This window comes from Rhinoderma darwinii, chromosome 2, assembly GCF_050947455.1.
Source record: "Rhinoderma darwinii isolate aRhiDar2 chromosome 2, aRhiDar2.hap1, whole genome shotgun sequence".
Taxonomy (NCBI): domain Eukaryota; kingdom Metazoa; phylum Chordata; class Amphibia; order Anura; family Rhinodermatidae; genus Rhinoderma; species Rhinoderma darwinii.
Window position 1 is genome coordinate 447,223,890 of NC_134688.1, and position 24,337 is coordinate 447,248,226.

At 40.9% G+C, this 24,337-nt stretch overlaps 1 long non-coding RNA gene across 2 annotated transcripts in view; it reads left to right on the forward strand.

Moving 5' to 3' along the window:
- LOC142743592 (uncharacterized) overlaps positions 1-24,337 on the forward strand; it is a 365,206-nt gene that overhangs the window by 302,485 nt on the left and 38,384 nt on the right. For both annotated transcript variants that reach the window (XR_012881591.1, XR_012881592.1), the window contains one exon: positions 18,728-18,854. This is a non-coding gene — a long non-coding RNA (uncharacterized LOC142743592). The remainder of the gene's footprint in view (positions 1-18,727; positions 18,855-24,337) is intronic.

Here is a 24,337-nt window from a genome sequence, read left to right on the forward strand (position 1 = left end):
TCTAATTTTTTACTAGCGCTGTGTCCATAGTAGCATAGCTATACTTTGGAAACAACATAAGAAGTGACATTTCTGTCTTCTTTTATGTCATTGTACGATGATGTTTAGGATCAATGTCCAAATTCAAAAGTCAGTATACAGATGTAGCCATCTTTATCTTGACACTGATAACTTACTGAATCTGACCCCCTCTGGTCCAGATATGGCGACTAGGTTTACACTCAATATTTATATTGCACTTTTGAGAAGGAAACCTTTCCCGGGCTCACACCACCATTGGAAAAGTAGTATCCGTTCTCCCTTTTTACATAAACACTTGTGTAAGGTTTCATTTGATGCACATTTTGGATGTAACTCATATGTTGTTTATGCGGCTAGAGAATGAAAAGTTTTTACAATTTCGGGGGTCACCTTGACTGCATTTTTCCCAGTCCCCTCTTCCTTGTGTGTCCTGATAAATAATATAAAGTCAGCATCATTCCTTACTCCTGGGAAGCTGCCTTGAAGACACACATCAGAAACATATTAGTAAAAGCGCCCCGCAGATAAATCCAGCTGCGCTTCTTAACTGTGCTTTTAAAGTCATTTTGTAACCGAGTGGTCTTGTCTATTTGTATAACCCTTACAAGCTCTGGTATTTTTCTTACTTCATTTTCTGGGAAAAAGCAGGATGTTTTATTTTAGATATGACTCTCGATTATTGACCACATTTGACTTCATTTGTAATGTATTGAATTGTCCACCAAATTCTGTAATCTATAAAGGAGGTAACTCCAGGGTAGATGTCCATTTCTAAATTCTGCTCACTGGTGAAGTGACTGCAGACTATGAGCTTTTGTTACTTGTACGGTCCTCACTGTCGGGAGGGTTTGCCTGCACTTTTCATGCAGCTTGTTGAAAGTCCGTACACGTCGCCTTTTTGTTGCTTTGGAGACTTCTGATGAGCAGAATGATTGTATGCCACTCTTTACTGCCAACGACGAGTTGGAAAATGTTGTCACTAGCAAACAACAGTATATGTTTTCTTCAGGCATATTTAGGGCTTGTCCACACGTAACGGAATTGTTGCAGAAAATTTCTGCAGCAATTCCCGGTAAAGTAGCAAATGTTCCGCTGCGGAAAAATCACACCATTTCCTGTGAAAATGGCGCGTATTTTGCTACTTTTTTCTCAATGTTGGGAGATGGTGACATCTCCTCAGAAAAACGCAGCATAGCAGTCCATTCCAAAGCAGGAATTGACATGCTGCGGTACGAAAAATATGCACTGGAGGTCAAATTTGAGTCTGAATTTTTATGCTATTGCTTCTGCCAAAACTACGGGTCCGGTGCATAAGGGTATGTTCACACACAGTGTTTTCAGGCATAATTTGGGCATTTTACACCTCAAATTACGCCTGAAGAAACGCACCTAATATGCCTACAAATATCTGCCTGTTGCTTTCAATGGGAATTACGATGTTCTGTTAACACGAGCCTTTATTTTACGCGTCGCTGTCAAAATACGGCGCCTAAAATGACGGCTCGTCAAAAGAAGTGCAGGACACGTCTTGGGACGTTTTTGGACGCGTTTTTCATTGACTCCATTGAAAAACAGCTCCAAAAACGGCCGTAAAAAACGCCGCAAAAAAAGCGAGTTGTTCAAAAAACTTCTGAAAAGCTCCGATTGAACATTAGAACGGGACCCCAACACAGATGTGAACGAGGCTGAACTCTTTTAAACATGGAACTACCTTTTTTTTTTATAATAAAAAAAAGTAGTAATTGAAATAATATCTAGATTTGTATTAAAGACATAACATGGGGCTAAAGAAGAGCAAATTGTATTGTCATGTTTGATTGGCTGATCAACACCCTAAAAAAACCACCCTAATTTGCAAACCTTTGCTCTTTACCCTTTGATTTGCCAGCTGTGAAATTCTAAGATGATACATTGAATCTCAAAATCAGTAAATCAATTCCCTTATTACGACTCGGGAGTGTGTTTTATGGTCCCTTGCACTTCATATTCTACGGGGACTATTTTTTTATTTCCTTCACTTGCAGATCATTGAAGGCAGCTGTAATTATTTTGGTGATTAGGTCACAGTATGAGAATGACAATGGGGGTATGACAATTTCTGACAATGAGTATAGATGTTACTATGAAAAACATGAGCTTGTGCACTTGGTGTTTTTAAATTGAGGTTACTCATCAGAACTCTTCTATAAATATAACATTTTAAGAAACATGTCTCATTTATTTCCTACTTTTTCCAAAATAATGCAGGTAGCTGTAAGAACAATATGCATGACTCATACAGTGCTTCTGTTTGCTTCATGGATGCTTCATCCACTGATGATAGTTATCAAATATCTTATATGGCCTATTTTGCTAAATGCTACTGTGCATTATTCCTTTTCAAATTCGTCAGTTGCTATAATAAACTGCTAGGATTTAAAGCCAATGGTTATTTTTACTTGTAATACCATGCCTAAACACTTGGAGTGCTGCACAGAGGAAATATATCTTTATGAAACAGAACAGGTGCAGAAAACTTTCATTCATGTAAATGTAATAGAATACGCGAAAGCTGCATCCAGTGCTAGATCTAGTGCGGTAATTAAAATTTCTGCTCATACATTTTACACTGTTATGTGTTTCTTCAGGCTCCGTTGACATCACATTTGAGCATTCCATTGGAAATATACTTTGGGAGGATGGATTTCTTAATTTATACCTATGATGGAAGGCTGTGACATATGCCACTGTATCAGCATACAGGGGCATAAGCTACCAATATTCGCCCATTGTAAAAGAAAGCATAAAGCATGGTTTACGGTTTTTAGCCGTATCCCTCTGTATAGTATTCAGAGTCTACTACGTTATTCCATAGAGCAGAAAAAAAAAGTATGCCCACACATACCAGTCTGGCGTGTGCCAAAAGGACACTCTTTAGATATATGGCAAGTGAATGGGGCTCTATGGATATGTTCAGTAGTGCACAAAAGGTGTGGGAACGGAATCTTAACGTTACAGAACACAAAAAAGATATGAAATAGCTTAGAATTAAATGACAATGTAACACATGCTAAATCTGTATTTGTTACCCTACAATCAGTCACATGTATTAGGCAGCTTACACCAGGTTTAGGCATAAACTGTGGCAAACAAAAAGTCACAAACAGTGATGTGCAACAAATTTGCAGTAAAACTACTTTTATTGTCACTTGCCAAATTTGTAAGGGGCTAAGAAAAGTTTGCGTGGTCTCCAAGAAGACGTAGTTCAGGCCACATTTACTAAGAAAAATTGATGAAAATGGAGCAAATTTTGCAGCTGTTCTACACCTGCTCGTAATGTATGTAGATTTTATTTTCTTTCACACAGTTCCAAATGGGCCAAATTTATTAGACGCCTTTTAATAAATTTGGCGCACATCACTCCAACTTAGTAAATGTGTTCCAGTATGCTGCAAGCAATGCTGCCTAGTACATAGAGTACATAGGCAGATATTAGAACTGAAGTAAGTGTGTATATGATGGCAATGGAGGCTGACAGAATATTAATTCTATCTATTAGCAGTAGGCAGTAAATTGTAAAGTACGGATGTAGCCATCTTTAACTTGATTCTGATAACTTGCTGCAGCGTGATATCTCACAACAAAAGCCATTGAAAAAAGTCAAGATAAGAGATCTAGCCATTGTTTATTTAATGCGTTAAAAGTCAAGGTAAAGATGGCTAAATCTGTACATGTACGCAAATTTAATACTGGTTTTAATTGTGAAATATTTCTTAACTGTGCTGAACTTATTTTTGAACTAAAGAGGCTCTGTCACCAGATTATAAGTGCCCAGTCTCCTACATAATCTGATCGGTGCTGTAATGTAGATAACAGTGGTTTTTATTTTGAAAAACGATCATTTTTGAGCCTGTTAAGAACAATTTATGCTAATTAGTTTCTTAATGCCGAACTGGGCGTTTTTAAACTTTTTACCAAGTGGTTGTTGTAAAGAGGAGTGTATGACGCTGACCAATCAGTTACCAATCAGCGTCATACACTTCTCATTGTTCCAGCCCAGCTTCTTTCACTGCACACACAGCTTGATCTCGCTATGAATTACATCACAGCGTGATCTCACGAGATCACGCTGTGCTGTCACTGAGGCTGGGTTCACACGACCTATATTCAGACGTAAACGAGGCGTATTATGCCTCGTTTTACGACTGAAAATACGGCTACTATACGTCGGCAAACATCTGCCCATTCATTTGAATGGGTTTGCCGACGTACTGTGCAGACGACCTGTCATTTACGTGTCGTCGTTTGACAGCTGTCAAACGACGACGCGTAAAAATACAGCCTCGTAAAAAGAAGTGCAGGACACTTCTTTGGACGTTTTTGGAGCTGTTTTCTCATAGACTCCAATGAAAACAGCTCCAAAAACGGACGTAAAAAAACGCAGCGAAAACGGCGCGAAAAACGCCGCGAAAAAAGCGAGTTGCTCAAAAAACGTCTGAAAATCAGGTGCTGTTTTCCCTTGAAAACAGCTCCGTATTTTCAGACGTTTTTGGCACAGCGTGTGAACATACCCTGACTCTCACACTAACTTTACCGAAGTGTCTTGATAGTGAATAGACATTGCCTCCAGCTAGGACGCGATATCTATTCACACTCCCGACACTTTGGTAAAGTTTCTGTCGGACTTACTCACACAGCACAGCGAGATCACGCTGTGTGTAGTGAAAGAAGCTGGGCTGGAACGATGAGAAGTGTAGGACACTGGTCACTGATTGGTCTGATTGGTCAGCCTCATACACTCCTCTGTACAACGCCCAGTTGGTAAAAAGTAAAAACACGCCCAGATGTCTATTAAGAAACTAATTAGCATAAATCTAAAATTGTTCATAACTTGCTCATAATTGATTGTTTTTCAAAATAAAAACCACTGCTGTTATCTACATTACAGCTCCGGTCACATTATGTAGGCACTTATAATCTGGTGACAGAGTCTCTTTAAGCCCCCTTGGTGGTCACTTCCCATCTGATCAAGACACTTGTTTTATTTGAAAACTTACATTCTTATTAAATTTTTCAATGATTAGTTGGAATACATACGAGAATATATTACAAATAAGTACAGACTAAAACAGAAGCCTCAAAATTGGTAACAGATAAATCGTAGAAACATCGCAAAATGTTGGCTTGATGGATGACAAAGCATAGCACAAAGCAAACTCCGCCATCACTCAACTAAAAGCAAATAATAAGGGTGGAGAAAGTGGTAGTGTGGTGTTTGCCCACGGGATCAATGCACGATGCAGCTCAAAACTTGCCAAGGAAAACTGTGCTCCATTATGGACTAGTTATTATGCAAGGGACCACATAGAGCCATGGTCAAGTACACAGTCAAAGGCAGAAGACAGAGGAATAGGCAAGAAAGACAAAATAGAAGGATCAGGAGGGAAGGGGAAAGACTGAAAGCCCAAGAGCATCAAGCCAATGCCGACGACAAATAAGAGTGACAACTCCATTCAGGAACGGGGAGATAGAGCAGGTCGAGCAACAGGGATATTGCTGACACACAGTTCTGTCTCAGTTGATTCCGTCAATTCAGCTTAAATGACGACTCGACTGAGTTTGTCTCTGACACACAGGATCCACCTAATATCGATCACATCTAGGTTCATAACTTAAATGTGATCATTATTAGCTGGATCCTTTGTGTCAGGGACATGCAGGATCTACTCTCAGCCAAGCAGTTAGTCCAGCTGAACTGATGGAATTGGCTAAACAGAACAATACAGCTTCTATGTAAGGATACATAGAAGCTTTATCTTAAAAGTAAAAAAGAATGTCTTAAAAAAAATTTGGAAAGTTGATTAAAAACGCTAAATACATTGATTTAATAAAAAATACAATGTCCTTACAATGGCGTACATAGCCTTTAAAAAAAATATTTCTTCACACTTCTATTTGAGTACTATTTTATATGCTGTGTTTGCTTGGCACAGCTTAATATGTCCAGCCAGATGCTTATCAACAGCCACTGCAGTACGTCGGTGTTTTCACTCACTTGGCTGTTAAAGGGCTAGTTTTTTCTACAGGGTGGGCCATTTATATGGATACACCTAAATAAAATGGGAATGGTTGGTGATATTAACTTCCTGTTTGTGGCACATTAGTATATGGGAGGGGGGAAACTTTTCAAGCTGGGTGTTGACCATGGCGGCCATTTTGAAGTCGGCCATTTTGTATCCAACTTTAGTTTTTTCAATGGGAAGAGGGTCATGTGACACATTAAACTTATCGAGAATTTCACAAGAAAAACAATGGTGTGCTTGGTTTTAACGTTACTTTATTCTTTCATGAGTTATTTACAAGTTTCTGACCACTTATAAAATGTGTTCAAAGTGCTGCCCATTGTGTTGGATTGTCAATGCAACCCTCTTCTCACACTCTTCACACACTGATAGCAACACCGCCGAAGAAATGCTAGCACAGGCTTCCAGTATCCGTAGTTTCAGTTGCTGCACATCTCGTATCTTCACAGCATAGACAATTGCCTTCAGATGACCCCAAAGATAAAAGTCTAAGGGGGTCAGATCGGGAGACCTAGGGTGCCAGTCAACTGGCCCACGATGACCAATCCACTTTCCAGGAAACTGTTCATCTAGGAATGCTCGGACCTGACACCCACAATGTGGTGGTGCATCATCTTGCTGGAAAAACTCAGGTAACGTGCCAGCTTCAGTGCATAAAGAGGGAAACACATCATCATGTAGCAATTTCAGATATCCCGTGGCCTTGAGGTTTCCATTGATGAAGAATGGCCCCACTATCTTTGTACCCCATATACCACACCATACTATCAATTTTTGTGTTCCAACAGTCTTGGAGGGATCTATCCAATGTGGGTTAGTGTCAGACCAATAGCGGTGGTTTTGTTTGTTAACTTCACTATTCACATAACGGTTTGCCTCATCACTGAACAAAATGTTCTGTGTAAACTGAGGGTCCTGTTCCAATTTTTGTTTTGCCCATTCTGCAAATTCAGTGCGCCGATCTGAGTCATCCTCGTTGAGATGCTGCAGCAGCTGGAGTTTGTAAGGGTGCCATTTGTGAGTAGCTAATATCCGCCGAAGGGATGTTCGACTGATGCCACTCTCCAGTGACATGCGGTGAGTGCTACGCTGTGGGCTCTTGCTGAATGAAGCTAGGACAGCCACTGATGTTTCTTCATTAGTGACAGTTTTCATGCGTCCACATTTGGGCAAATCCAACACTGAACCAGTTTCACGAAACTTGGCAAGCAGTTTGCAAACTGTAGCATGGGAGATGGGTGGTCTCGTAGGGTGTCTTGCATTGAAATCTGCTGCAATGACCCGGGTACTGCGTTCACCAGACATCAACACAATTTCTATCCGCTCCTCACGTGTTAACCTCTGCGACATGTCAATGGCTGTAAACAAAGAGAAGCTTGTAAATAACTCATGAAAGAATAAAGTAACGTTAAAACCAAGCACACCATTGTTTTTCTTGTGAAATTCTCGATAAGTTTGATGTATCGCATGACCCTCTTCCCATTGAAAAAACTAAAGTTGGATACAAAATGGCCGACTTCAAAATGGCCACCATGGTCAACACCCAGCTTGAAAAGTTTCCCCCCTCCCATATACTAATGTGCCACAAACAAGAAGTTAATATCCCCAACCATTCCCATTTTATTTAGGTGTATCCATATAAATGGCCCACCCTGTATTATGACGTGCTATCAGCACCTCCATGCCTGAAGCTTCCCTCAATTCAATGTGCTAGTTGAGAGGAGGGTAAGGAAAAACCAGCAGAAGACATTTTTGCCTTTCTAGCAGAGTATGTATCAAAATGAATTTTTGGCAATGTAATATCCACCAGTTTTATTTTTATTACAGTGAAAGGGTTTTCCTTTGGAAAATCTGGAAATCTGTACTTAAGACTGGTTCTGTGGATAGGTTAGGCACTAGGTTATTTTGTTTATCAGCTACATATAGCTATTTCCAACCACAAGAGAGGGGGACTCCAGTGACTTATTCCCAAGCCCTTCCCGTTGAACAAACATATGGAAATGATAGATAAGGCGACCACAAATATACAACTGCTTTCTATAGTCCCTCTGATTTATGCAGTCCAAAAAATATAGGAAACGGGTAACATCTATGCATTAGATAACAGTCAATTTAGGTGGCATCGGCCAAAAATTTCATGTATATAAGGGCAGCATGAGAAATAAGGCTCCGGCATGTTGGACAGCCATTTAACATGTATGTCCAGCTTTAAGTGTTGCTTTAATGGCATTGGAAATTCCTATAAACCATAACATCAATGGTTTATTAAACATGTCAATTAGTAAGAAACTCTGAAAGTCGTAATATAAAAAAATAGAATGAATATTTTTTTGTTGTGAATTTGCCCCCCCCCCCCCCCCGCAAATCATTCCCCACATATGTAAATTTTTGTTTGTTATTACCTTCAACCTTGTTGGCATACTTTTTGCTCTGCTCATGTTCGCTGCACTTCATTTCTGTGTGATCTTCCAAAAGGCGCAAAGTGCCAACTTTTTTTTATCACATTCTCACTCAGGCAAGTGATTGTCACTTCTTTACTTCTACATCCATTGGCGTGACAAAGTTGAATATGTTTACATCTAGGGGTGTGGCTGGGGGGCTACCAGGGCATGTGCCGAGGGGTGCCAACAAGTCACTTTGCCTCGGCCAGTGTATTTAGATACAGCTCTAGCTACGTGTCTGAATGAGCACTAAGTACAATAATATGTCCCCCCATGGGAGAGTATATAGATCTGAGCCGATTTGTATGTCTGGGTGGAGGAGCTCTTTACATTGCTGAAATTCCAACCTTCATGGGAGGACTAGTAACATGGTAGATCAATTTACTTTCTTATGCTGTACACTTAGTATATGGCTCTCAGATATTCCTCCTGTAAACAGTGATTTAGATGCATTTTACCTTCTGGGGTTGTACAAACTGCCCACTTTTCCCTTCTCCTTTTATTTTACATAATATTATATTGCATTTCCATGCCTGAAAGTACTATGCATTTGAGCTACAATATTACTTTTTGTGTGTAGACTAAAAAACACCATATAAATGTATTTACATACATACAGGATGTTCTCCGTACTGGCACTGAATTATTAAACTCTGGGGTTGCCTGCTGCCATGTCACACAGCGCTAGAGGCCGTCATTTTAGATGTTACATGCCTGTAATACAATAAACCATAAAATACTAGAAGACGTTCTAACCACTTGTCATGAATGCCAAGCAATAATTCATTTCATTTCAATGTAAGCACTTCAGTACAATGGATCTAACACAGGAAATATAACAGAATAGTGTTTGCTGTGGCCTGATGTGTATTTAAGTAGAAAAAAGAATAATACAGAGCACAATGGTTCTTTTATCATACAGAAATATACTTGTTTTAGCCTTCAGATAGAAAATGCGATTTGCTGGCCTCATTCCCTCTCAATTAGCAATGGATTGTTTTATAAATAGTGGGTGAATTGGGCTCACTACTGCCCCCCCAGAATATGGAGGACTAAAGCTTCTCACACATGGCCTAATGGTTCATCCCAGTCTATTTACCTACTAGTATTGGGCTTTGTATTAGGAAATAATGTTTTTCCCAATGACTAGAAGCTTTGAATACTGTATGTAGGGGTTTTCTGGCATGCTGATAAATCTATATAATATTACCCAAGACTTCTCCATAGAACAGATCAGAGGGTCTAAGGGTCCTCTTACACGGGCCGATATGGGCCGTGTAAACGAGCGCCGATAAACGAGACAGCTTGTGGATCGTCGCTCGTTTGCTCCTTTCACAAGGAGCTATGTTTAGGGACGAGCGATTGTTATTCCGATCACTCGTCTCCATACATTTCTATCATGTCGGCAGCGCGTCTCCCTGTTTACACAGGGAGATGTGCTGCCGACAATGATAATATTTCTTATAGCCCAAACTATACAATCCGCCAATAACCGAGCGTTTGCTTGTTCATCAGCCACTCATTGACCTGTTTACACAGGACAATGATCGGGAACGAGTATTCGCATAAACGTTCATTTGCCTGATTATTGGCCTGTGTAAAAGCCTTAAAGAGGCTCTGTCACCAGATTTTGCAACCCCTATCTGCTATTGCAACAGATAGGCGCTGCAATGTAGATTACAGTAACGTTTTTATTTTTAAAAAACGAGCATTTTTGGCCAAGTTATGACCATTTTCGTATTTATGCAAATGAGGCTTGCAAAAGTCCAAGTGGGTGTGTATTATGTGCGTACATCGGGGTGTGTTTACTACTTTTACTAGCTGGGCGTTCTGATGAGAACTATCATCCACTTCTCTTCAGAACGCCCAGCTTCTGGCAGTGCAGATCTGTGACTTCACTCACAGGTCCTGCATCGTGTCGGACGAGCGAGGACACATCGGCACCAGAGGCTACAGTTGATTCTGCAGCAGCATCAGCGTTTGCAGGTAAGTAGCTACATCGATTTACCTGCAAACGCCGATGCTGCTGCAGAATCATCTGTAGCCTCTGGTGCCGGTGTCCTCGCTCGTCTGACACGATGCAGGACCTGGGGAAGTGACGTCACAGCGTGATCTCTCGAGAACACGGCTGTGTCTGCACTGCCAGAAGCTGGGCGTTCTGAAGAGAAGTGGATGACACTTCTCTCATCAGAACGCCCAGCTAGTAAAAGTATTAAAAACGCCCCGATGTACGCACATAATACACGCCCACTTGGACTTTTACTTTAAACACGCCCACTTGTACTTTTGCAAGCCTCATTTGCATAACTACAAAAATGGTCATAACTTGGCCAAAAATGCTCGTTTTTTTAAAATAAAAACGTTACTGTAATCTACATTGCAGCGCCGATCTGCTGCAATAGCAGATAGGGGTTGCAAAATCTGGTGACGGAGCCTCTTTAAGAAAAGCAAATGAGACATCTTCCTGTTTACGGTCAACCTAATAAGGTCTGCTACATAATCATAAGCTGGAGTCTAGTGTGTAGTCATTGAAAGGATTATCCAGTTTTTAGTGACCTCATATTAAATTCCTCATAATGAGAGGCTAGAAAAATTGGGCTTATTCAGCTTAGAAAAAAGATCTCACTTTCATCTATAAATAAATGTATGGTCAATACACAGAACTGGCACATGATTTATGCTTTCCAAGGACTTTACAAAGGACCAGGGGACATTCATTATGGGTGGAGGAAAGGTGATTCAGACATCAATATATGAAAGGGTTCTTTACAGTTAGAGTAGACAAGCTATGGAATGGCCTACCCCGAGAGGGAGTAATGGTAAATACTATATCAGCATTTAAACAAGGGCTTGATGCTTATCTAATGATGAATGGTATTGAGGGGTATAATTAATCTGGCAATGAATGATATGTAATTGATCGAGAAAGGCTTAACTTGATGAACCAGGGTCTTTTTGCAACCTATGTAGTGTGAACTGAACTTTCTGGAGTACTTTCCATCCAAAGAGCACTGTACAGTCTATAAATTTACAGACAGAGATACTTGAAAAGAGTTTTTAATAATATTATTTTACATTATAATGAACAGTCTTCCCTAATGAATCATTTCTTCCACTTACTGTATTTGCTGTTACCTGGCAGCCGGTAGGTGACTACACTGAATCTCCATGCCTCTACAGAGACCAACATAGTCACCCACTATTCTACAGAAAAGCAAATGCCATGTACTGATATTGGTGATGCGACAACAGCTCTTCTTCAAGGGAAGATGGCTGCAGTTTGCTGTAGAGAGGAAATACTGTGTATAAAGTTTTTCCACACCTTATAATGTGGTGTTAAAGAGAAAGGGGACTCTGGGATCCCTGTTATGTCGGACTCTGATCTTTGGATAGGTAAATAATTATCAAAAACTCTTTAAAGGGAATCTTTCACTATCCCAGACATGTGCAGCTGAGTGCACCATCTTATAGGCGCTGCTGCACAGACCATGGGGTGCATTGAATTCGCTGTGTAGTCTCTGGCATTCTGGAGATATTGGTTGCCATTATTATTGGCACCCAATATGTTAATTAGCCCCTGTACTGTCAGTGGGGAGTTTCTGGACATGGAAAGGGCAGGAGGGTGTGATAGCGCTCTGGCACTGTCCAATCAGCTGTGAACAGTGTCAGAGCTGTTTCTGCTCTGTGATCTGTCTCGCTAGATCACGCAGTCTTCTCTTCCCTGCCTGACAGGAGGTGGAGAGAGGAGGAGAGCGCGTGTACACACACACACACACGCACGCACACACACGCACGCACACACCGTGGCCACTGGGACCCAACAATTTTATTATAATTTACATCAGAAAACTGGCTTAAATTACAGTGGAAATCTACACTCAATGAAGCATAGCAAGGTAGAGGCCCTTGCTGGGCTCCTACCTTTCCCCTCCCAGATTAGACTACCCTCGTCCCCCCATTGGACATAAAATATAATAAAAAATGTAAATAAAAGAAAAATTATACTCACCTTCGGCTCCCTCATCACTCGAGCGCTGATCATACAATGTACTGGACGTCAGGACGTTTTATGTGATGCAGCACTGATGACATTGACGTGCTGAGTCGCATATAAGGCCCTGATGCTGCTTGGGATTAGGACCTTGTACGAGAGGCACTGCAGTGAAGATGGAGCTAAAGGACAGAAAAGAATTGCTGAGGCGAGTATGTAGTTCCTTTATGTCATGTGTGACGTAGGGGGAGTATATGGCACATAGCCACGGTACTTGCACCACAATTGAGGTGCACGGCCTGGCCAAAAGATGCGACACTAAGAGGCTTTTGCCTCTTAATAAATATGTCGCACTTTACTCCAATTTTTCTTTCTATTAAGACTGGCGTATGAAATGCCAGTCTTAATAAATTCCCCCATATGACTATGCAGGCTTGTTCTGTATTAGAGAAATGGAGCACCGTCCCTATAAATATATATATATATATATATATATATATATATATATATATATATATATATATATAATCACACCAGAAAATCGTCACGGTACTCAGGGAACACCAGTGCAATTGGTGTTCGGTGTGCTGTCGCCATTTTCTTGTGTGCTGTATAAATTTGCAGTGACAGTCGTTCTTGCACCTGTATATTCATGTTTTTTGTTTCATTTTGCTGGGATGTGCTGTTCAAGCTTTTGTGTTGTTTATCTAATTTTTATATATATTTTGACGTGGACATATTGTTCTAAGGTGGAGATTCACTTTAGGGCATACCATTCAATTTTTCTCCTCTATATTTGGTGTCCAGGCAAATATAAAGGTAACCTTATAAAAGTACATATTATTGCAAGTCAGGGGTATACAAGAGTATATATACTGTGTGTGTGTGTGTGTGTGTGTGTGTGTGTGTGTGTGTGTGTGTGTGTGTGTGTGTGTGTGTGTATATATATATATATATATATATATCTACAGTCTGTGTCCAATGAGCGTAGTAACATCGTAAATTGACAATTCATTCTCAGTCGGTGTGTTAGCATGGCAGATTTTATCAACACCGGATCGATATATGAAACAACTATGTCCTTTTAAACTTTTTTTTTTATTACTATTGTGATAGTAAATGTTATTATGGTTTGGATGTTGACACCATTACTTATATCTTTATTTTATATCACAACCATCTGATCGCATTAGCCGTCAATTTCTTGCCTGTTTAGATAATATCTTGATAGCATCTGATAATCTTATAAAATAAGCTATTACAATTATCTTTGCTGTCCTGGTTTTTGATGACCTCTCTAAAATAATAAAGGTTTCAAAGACCTCTATAAAACAATAGGTCATATTATAATAGATAGTGTTGCCTGCCAATGTTCCCTCTAAGTCTTGGCATCTCCTGAGCGGGGCAGTTAGGGAGCAGGGCAATTCTCCATCAATGGTGGGCGAGCTGATGACCAAAAGTAATACATCCAGTAAATGCTAATATAGCGACTAAATAAGAGAATAAGAAAACATATTTTAAATTTTAGTTTTGAATTACTTTTTTAAATACTATAATATTACAAGTCCAGCAGTAAAATTCCAGTTCTAAACACCAATTATAGACATCAACGAAAGAATACTTCATTATACCACTGTCCTTATAGATAGCGCCACACAGACCACCTGTAGATAGCGATGCACACCCACAGACACCCTGTAGAGAGCGCCACACAGCCCCTGTAGATAGTGCCACACACATCCCCATGTAGATAGTGCCACACACATCCCCCTGTACACAGCTTCACCCCCCCTATAGATAGCATCACACACAGCCCCCTGTAGATAGCATCACATGCAGCCCCCTGCGGATAGCTCCACACGTAGCCCCCTGCGGATAGCACACGCAGACCCCCCTGGTAGATACTGCCACACAGCCCCCCTGTAGATAGTGCCACACCGATCTTCCTGTAGATAGTGCCACACAGTACATAGTGCCACACATACCCCCTGTACATAGTGCCACACAGACCTCCCTGTAGATAGTGCCACACATACCCCCTGTAGATGGTGCCACACAGATCCCCTGTAGATACTGCCACACAGACCCCCTGTAGATACTGCCACACAGACCCCCTGTAGATACTGCCACACAGACCCCTGTTGATAGTGCCACACAGACCCCTGTAGATACTGCCACACAGCCCCCTGTAAATACTGCCACACAGCCTCCTGTAAATACTGCCACACAGCCCCCTGTAAATACTGCCACACAGCCCCCCTGTATATAGTGCTACACAGCAATCCCCCCCTCTGTATATAGTGCTACACAGCCCCCTCTCCCCTTGTATATAGCGCCACACAGACCCCTCTCCCCTTGTATATAGCGCTACACAGACCCCCTCCTCCCTTTGTATATAGCGCTACACAGCCACCCTCCCCATTGTATATACTGCCACACAGTTCCTTAACAAAAAAATAAGATTATACCTACCTTGATTGTACTTATCTTGCCCCGTTCCGGCGACAGATGGAGCGCTACACTGCCTCTCCGGCAGGACGCTTGCGCAGACCAGTGTGATGATGTGACGTCATCACCCCGGCCTGCTTGACTCCTAGCGCCTTATAGGCTGCAGGCCTAACGTGACCTGCAGCCAGGGCCGGCCTTAGGATGGATGGCGCCCTGTGCGGGACTCCCTATTGCCGCCTCCTGCACAAACCAATAATGAACCACATATATAGACACACACATACTGGAGCATATATACTGTACATACATAAAGGCAGATATTTAGACATACAGGCAAATCTACATACACACATTCAGGTAAATATATAGACATACAGACACGTATTTACACACACACACACACACACACACACACACACACCGACAGATAAATACGCAGACAGGAACATATACAAATACATAAAAGGCACATTCACAAACATATACACCCAGTACAGATAATGTAGTAGATGTTACCTGCAGTCCTATGTAACACCACAGATAACACAGTGATAACTCATTGAGTACAGATAATGTAGTAGATATTACCTGCAGTCCTATGTAACACCACAGATAACACACAGTGATAACTCTCTGAGTACAAATAATGTAGCAGATGATAACTATACCCACAGACACATAAACACACACAAGGAGCATGTGTGTATGTGTGTGTGTGTGTGTATATATATATATATATATATATATGGGGCAGCAGGGTATATAGGGGGCAGCAGGGTATATAGGGGGCAGCAGGGTATATAGGGGCAGCAGAGTATATAGGGGCAACAAGGTATATATGGGGCAGCAGGGTATATATGGGGCAGCAGGATATATGGGGCAGCAGGATATATAGGGGCAGCAGGATATATAGATGGCAGCAGTGTATATACGGGCAGCAGGATATATAGGGGCTGCAGGGTATATAGGGGCAGCAGGATATATAGGGGGCAGCAGGGTATATAGGGGCAGCAGGGTATATAGGGGGAGCAGGGTATATGGAGGCAGCAGGGTATATAGGAGGCAGCACAGATAACTTCATTTTATCTGTTCTACTTTAATATTGAACACAAGAGACTTAAACACATGCAGAGACACACAAACACTAACATATACACATACAAACACAGAGACACACACTGTATACCCACACATATACACACAGACTACTCACCATCTCTCCTTGCTGACAAGATCACAGGCTTCTTGCAGGACGTGCTGTGGGCGAAGCTTCCTCCTCTGCTTCTCAGCTCCGTGTGTGTAACTAACTAAGAGCAGAGCACAGAGTGGAGGAAGAGCCCAATGGCGCCCCCTACATGCTTGGAGGGTGCAGTGCCCTGTGCGCTCACACACCCCTAAGGGCGGCCCTGCCTACAGCCTATAGTATTCATTTGTATGTGCATCCTGAGGACGCATATACAAGTGAATGTGGCTGTCGCTAGCACCAGAGCTACCTCCAGTGCTAGCGACGCCACTGCATCCGCCCACCGCTCGTGACAGTGTGCGGGCTTTAAAGTTTAGTGAGCGGGCGGATCATGGAAGGTGCGCAGCCGCGCACCTTATAGGGAATACTGTTGCCTGCAGATAAGGGTATGTATATTTTTGGGTCTCAATCAATATTCTTAAGTAAGCTATTTTCTGAATGCTACAATATATTGTAATGTTGTGAAATCAATAGCATACATAATCTTAAGGGGGGCCCATAATAAATATTGGGCCTCCATTATGGTGCAGGGCTTTGCCACTCAGAATAGAAGAGCCTTCTTCCTCCCCTCATGTTCCCTCCATGGTTCTTGGGGAAATTCCCCACCGCTTTCTTTTTTGTTGTTGCTAAAAGTGTGGTAACTCTGTAGAGAGACTCTCTCCAAGGTCCCCATAGCAGTTGCTCGGTCTACCTCTATTATACGTATGCCTTTGCATGGAAAATTAAGGAGCATCTGGATTCACGAGTACCGATTCCGTCTATTACATTTCTGCAAATCCAGGCAGGGTGATAGTCTTATAGTTTGCAATATTGCTTTTAAATTTGTGGGTTATAATTTTCGTTAGAAGAGCCCTCTGACTTGTGAGGGTACTCGGCAGCAATTGTTTAATTCCCCTACTGCGCCACCACAGGAGAAATAAAGCATTACACAGTGTGCATTGAAATCACTGGCTCTTCATGTAATGCATGGAAATGGCAGGTCCTATAAAGACATTCTTTCTAGCTGCACTCGTTTTATTTAATAGATAACGGTCCTGAAGGGAGAATCCCCCCTCTATTAACTTACAATTACAAATAGCTTTTCTAAAACCGCTAATGATTCTTGATTTATTCCATGTAAGTGGCAACTGGGAATTTCCCATCTTTTACCTCAGTATGCCTTAAAACACACAAACCGTTCTTCTGAACTGAGGTCCGGTCTGCCAGACATGTTTTCATTTACATTATACTATTCTACCCTACATGCCATTCACATGTCTGTACTCCCATCTTTTTGTAATAAATAAGAAAAGGTGATGGGGGGTTTGTGTTGTCGTTTGAAAACTTGTTTCAAAATAATCACATTTCCACTAATGTCCTCCATTCCTATTTCTTCTTCCGTGTTGTGGAAGGTGTAAAAAATAGGTTCGTAAAATGTATACCAACAGAATGTGCCATTTGTAATCATAGTGCTTGGTATATCTGTATATCGGAATAAAAAAAGGAAAATTGGGGCAGCACTCCAAAATAAAATGAAATGCTGGGGATCCTTTACTCAACCATATGCGCAAAATTTCTGACCTAATCATTGAGGTCTTTCTAAAATGAGAGTATCTATCCATATATATATATATATATATATATGGAGAGATACCATCAATTATTGCTTTTTTCTCTCAATTTTTCCTCCATTATGATGTTAGGTCACATGTCGAGCTAAACTGCTGTCTGTCTCCAAGGACAGAATAAGGGCCTGTTAACATCCACGTTGGAGGCTCCATTAGGGGCCCCCATCACAGGTCTGGCCAAGAATACTGAAAAACAACAGCGCTATTGTTTCCTGTAAAACCACGGACACCCCGACGGAAACCCTGATGGAATCCATTCAAGGCAATTGGTTCCGTCGACCACCAGTAGTTTACGTCATACAATGGAAATACCACCTCTGATGGAGCAGAACAAGGAAAAGACCAACGCAGGTGTCAACTTGCCCTAAGACCTGATGTTACCCAAAATTAAAGCAAAATAAATAAAGCAAAACACATGTAAAGTTACTTCACTTTTTGTATAGTTTTTAAAGAATATAATGTTGGTAAAAGTGGAATTACACGTTATGTGCCATGTGTCTGGTAAAACACTACAGGGGATATCACACTTTAGTTTGTCTGCGCAACTTCTTTTTTAGGTCACGGCATTTCTATGAGTTTATTTCCAAATTCTGTAGCAGAATCCTCTCTTACTTAGTTAAAATTCCAAGAACATGTAATCCTTCTTAAAATTGCCTGTGGAAGGAATATCTGAGAGTTGAGAATAGGCCAGTAAGTCTTATCCAAAATCTCAAAAAGCATTCTACCTCAAGGAAGCCAGAGATGAACTGATAAAATGACTATCTATAAAATGGCTTTTCTGAAGATAATTATGTTTGCCATAAAGAGAGATGTGAGATAATATTTCTATTTTCAAATCTAGAATAATATTAATAATCATATCAGCAACGCTTTCATTTGCCCTGCATTAACTTCACCGTAACTTTTATTTTCAGATATAAGAAATTGGAAAAGCATCTAGGACGTATTGGTTACCCCTATCGCAATTTCCCTTGAAGACCTTTCCATCATTTCCTGGCACTACAGAGCAATCTAAATGAAGACATCTGACACAAAGATGAGGTATAGTAGGAGGGAAACTGAAAATGGTAGTTTTTTTTATATGTTTTAGCACAGTTTCATGTGATTTTAATACAACTACATTTGAGCGTCCATATTATGACTGCAACAACACCCAGTCCACATTTCGGGGGCTTTGTCAATATTGCATCCATCAGCCCCCTATTGTGTTGAGTTCCTAATGAATTAATAGAAACCCACAAAAAGTCATCTTAATGTGGATCTGGCATCAGACAGTGCTACCCTAAATGAGTGCAGCGTAGTATGGGGACAGGTCCAATCTCCTATTAGCCAAAACGGTACACAAATTATTATGCTGTTTGGCTAATAGGAGCGATCAAAGAATAAACCGGATTCAGAGTTATAGGTCTGGTGTATTTATGAGGGGAGCGTTCGCTTCGCCCCTCTCGGTGGTGATTGATGGGTGGCTGCTGTGTATCTGCATACACAGCAGCACGTCAATCATGGTGAGGGGGTCGGGGGAGCGCCAAGAGAGCGCACAATATTTTTTTATGCTGTTTTGGCAAATAGGAGAGCATACTTATCCCCCTACTATGACTGATGACAGATCAGCTTTAAATTGTGTGTGTGTGTGTGTGTGTGTGTGTATATATATATATATATATATATATATATATATATATATATATATATATATATACAGAACTGAAGGCTAGCTAGCCAACAGTAGGGGATTGTTAGGCTTTTTTGCTGATAAAAGGAAAAACTAATTCAAGGTGGAAACATGTATAAATACTCAAAAAGGAGTACCTCTCAATGGAAGCTTTATTTTAATAAGAATCCCCATGATGGGGATTTGCTGGTTGCCTGGGCATCTTCACCGTTGGTTGGGTTTATTTAAAGAGCTTTTCTTGCCACCTTTGAACTCAAACGATTTCTCCAGATGTACAAAAGGGAACAATGTAGAAAATCTTGCTGTTTCAGCAGAACAGGATCCAGCTGGAAGAGGAACTAGATCTGCAAGTCATTGGTTACAGCTGTGTTTCGATTTATGTGTTGCTTGAAAAAATAAATTAGTAGATTAAATGGCCAGAAAGAGGACTCTTTGTTTGACTGTAGTTCGCGGCTTTCAATTGTTTAAAATGTTTTTGTTTTTTTTTCTCATACGTTGCCTGTAAGTTTGACGAGACTTTCCGTTTTGTAGAAGCCCATTTTTTTTTTTTCCCCAAAGATGTAATGAAACAAGGGGGGGCTTCCCAGGTTATGAATGCAAAGAAACTACAGGACTGTGGTTTAATTATATGAAGCATGAATTATTCTAGGTCATTGTAGGAAAAGTGGCACAGCTGATGAAGTAGTTTCCAGCGATGCGGTGGGAGAGATGCACGTTGCGCTTGTTGTTAAGAGATCATTAGTGTTGAACGGTCGCATTGTGTTGTATGATATATTTTGTCTACACATATGGAGACAGCAGAGGTACCATTCTCCAATAGATCTCAGTACGATAGTACATGCACCACGTATTCTCTCACGTTTTGAAGATGCCCCCACCTCCCAATGGAGGTCTCAGGTGGGGGCTAGCTCATTATTTCAGTCACTGGTGTGCGCTGACAGGTGCAAAAAACAGCTGCTACATCTGTTTTTGATTAAAATGGTTGCTCAACAAAAGTGGCTGCGCTCCCAGAGACCCAGGATACGATTCTTGTCTGCATGGTAAAAATGATACACTTGTGTTTGGTGTGTGTCTTTGAGCCTTTGTTAATAATATATGTTTGGAACAGTATTCTTTCATATTCTATTGTGCTGGTTTGGATCCATTGGTCTGCTTATATGAGTTAAGCTCCTTAATGGGAATCACATAGATGTTCTGAGGATTTGGCATGCATAACGTATCTTCAATTGTAGTTGAAAAAAAATAAAGGCCGTCGATATTTTTATGAAAAGAATTGTTTGATTGCGTAGTGTTTACCCCAACTTCATAGTTGATCTTTGTATTGGTCTATACCCATATAATATTTCTTATAGTCTTCTAAAACCTTATTCTTAATGACCCTTTACAAGAAACACGTCAACCACTAATTTCTTCTTAAAGGGATTGTTTGGACAATCCCTACTTTAAAGAAGGGACCCTTGACATAAAGTTGATCACTAAGTGTCCCCCTGCTGAGACCGCCAGCGATCAATTGTGATCTATAGGAAAACCAGTACGTTTTTAATTTTCCTTCAGTGCCGCCACAGGGGAAACTAAGCATTACACAGTGCCTATTCATAATAATTGAATGTCTGTGTAACGCCGGACAGGAAAGTTCCACCGGATGCTCTTGATACCACTTTCCACTCTGGCCAAAAGATGAGGATTCTAAAGAAAGGACCCCCCCTATTAGCTCAGAATTCCCTAATCGGTTGTATAAAAATGTTTTTTTTCTAATCTAAATAGCCCTTTTAAACAGGTCTGATGATGTGGCTTTGCATATAGGGTACATCTCTCGAAGACCCTACACCTTTGTCCATGTATCAGAATAACAGCTCCAACTGCTATAAAGATATATTAAGATATTAATCAGCACAGAATATTGGACTTAAAAAAACCATGATGATAAAAGTTGGAGATTCACTTTTAGAATACGTTCACATGTAGCAGAATTGCTGCGGATTTTCCGTCCGGATTTGTGGGTGAAAAATCCAGTGTTTTTAGTAACATTAAAGTGGATGAGACTTTAACAAATCTCATCCACACGCTGTGGAAAATTTCTATGCAGAAATTGACCTGTGGTGTAGATTTTTTAAATCTACAGCATGTCAATTCATACTTTGGTATGGTTTTGTATTTGTTGCAAATTTTCCTGATTGAGTACAAGATGTATCAAACGCTGCGATTTTTGCTGTGGAAAAGCCACCAATCCTCAGCAAAAAAAATGCACGAGGGAAAATATAAAAGCCTTATTTGCAGTTTAAAATGAAAAAAATATGTACTCACCTCCCATGATCTCCCATAGTGATGCCTCAATGCTCCCCGATGTTGTCTCTGTGCTGCCGGCCTCCTGGAGTGACGTTTCGTCCCATGTGACAGTTGCAGCTTACCTGGCAGGGGAGATACCATGATCACTAAAGTGAGATTGGGAATTTCTTGCCAGGTTCTTGCTCCTTGACCTTTGGCTAAGAGCATGAGTAGTAGGGCCCTTATCTGAGGTTAGTAATCATCCATGCCGGTGGAGCGGTCACCATCGTAGAGAGATGACCGAACACCAAGGAGAGGGGCAGAGAACCACACGGTTGACGCTTTCCATTTGTCTCCCTTCGCTACATTTCCGTTTTTTGAAAGATGAAAGTTATGCAGACTTTCAGCTGGAAAGTCTGAGTTGCTAAGTGCCCCAGGAGTGGTGACCCTGGGGTGCCCAAGCTCACTGGGGGTGGAATCCCACTGAGTGATGGCACATTTGCACACACTTGTCTTTCACACTTTTGAGCATACACCTTTATATTCCCGGCCTTCTGGCTGGGAAATTAGGAATTTTTTATATCTGGCGAATGTCCAGGCTGTATCAGAACGCACATTCACTTATTTAATATTGTTTTCACTGTGTGTATGTCACGTTTGTCACAAGGATTTCTGGGGTGGGGACCCCTTTTGGGACCCTCCTGAGGTCTAGGGGGAAAATGTGTGGCCATACCGTATACAGGCATCTAGGTGGACACTAGGGTGGTCTAGGTAAAAGCCTAGGACTGTTGTTGGGTCTTCCTGAGCTTCGGCGAGGGAGGACCATTGATCCTCGATCCTCTTGGCCTATGGTTCGGAGGGTCGGGGAATGGTTATGCAGGGCCTCTCTCCTTTAGGAGTAGGGCTGCGATAGACCGCATCCTTTGTGCACTTTTTTGTGTGGCACTTCTGTACTTTTTTTGCACTTTGTGTGACAATAAAAACTACTCTGACTTTCTAAAAAAAAATAAAAATGGGACGAACAGTCATCCCAGGAAACCGGCAGTGTAGAGACTAGCCAAAGCAGCAGGGGTGTTTTGCTACGGTAGACCAGGGCAGGTGAGTATGATAGAAAAAAATATTCCCTCTTCTACTTCCGCAGGGGTCCAATCTGCACCAAATGAAACACAATTTGATGCCGACATTTTGCCGTAATTCCCTGCGGAACCCAGGTCAGATTTGCTGTGGAATTTTCCACAGCAAATCTTACCAGTGTGAACATACCGTCAGGGTCATGTAGTCAAATTATACTCCTGGTGATCCTATAGTGGTACATTAGCATGGCCTGTCTTTTGTTCTCAATGCCATGTTATGATAAATGATTGTATCCATTCATCTTCCAGCTGGTCATCCTATTCATTATTTATCGTTCTTGTCTCTTAAGCGTAATTGTCTTTTCCAATGAGTTGTGTGTTTTTTTATAAAATGTCCAAAATAGATAAAACATCGGTCTGGTCATGTATGTGTGCCTTAAGTAAAAGGTTAGAATGGAATTGTCAAGAATACACTTGTTCGCTTTTTCCTTGTTCTATAGAGTATTCTGAAAAGTCTTTGCTAGCTCTAAAATTGCAAAACATAAATACTTCTTTCATAATTGGTCATAGTCATTCTCACACCTCGAACAACTCCTGGTCTCTTTGTAATCTACGGCCAGACATGTTAATAAAAACTAAAAGACTGTAAAGTGTTGCCCAAAAAGAGTCTTTAATTTAAAAAATATTTACAGATTTTGTTCAAATACTTTATGAAATATTTAGGAGAACTTCTCATATTAAGAGCTGGTACCATCAGGGGCCATAAACTTTTTGAAAGCTGGAAATACTTTACAGTACAACTAACACAAATATTTACTTTTGTAGATACTTTGTTTAAATTATTAGTGGATCTCTCCGTGAATATGACATTGTTCCTGGAATCACTCCCTTCTTTGTAAGCAATCCCAAATACTGACGTGTCTACCGTTGAAATTGATATTTCAAATTCTTTCCACCAATATCTATAGACTTCACTTCATGGCACGTTCCAACTCCACTATTTTCCATTCTCACTCTACATCTTACTGTATTGCCATAGACATTATATTATGATTCATATTATGTTTGTAATCCACTGTAGGTTGTATTGTTCAGTATATCCCTATGCACAAACTTCATTGAGATGAATTGAAGAGGTTTTTGATTTCTTTCAACCTTTATTGTTATTTCATCTTTTAAAGGGGTTTTCTGGGAGTTTAAAAAATTCACCTGATCGTAGGAAATGGGATTGAATAAAAAATAAATAAATAACCAATACTTACCTGTTGAATCCTCCGCCACTCCAGCGCCGGCGGTTCTGTGGTCCCCGCCGGTCTTTGTTTTCATTGGCCTGCTGTGAAAATGTTACGTACATTTATGTGACCACTGCAGCCAATCACTGGCCTGAGCATTCCTGTGCCGTACATGCAGCCATCCCCCCCCCATCAACAATGAGATCAGTGATTAGCTGCAGTAATCAAAAATTGACGTGGACTACCATAGCGTTGGCACTGAAGCAGTGGTGGATTTACCAG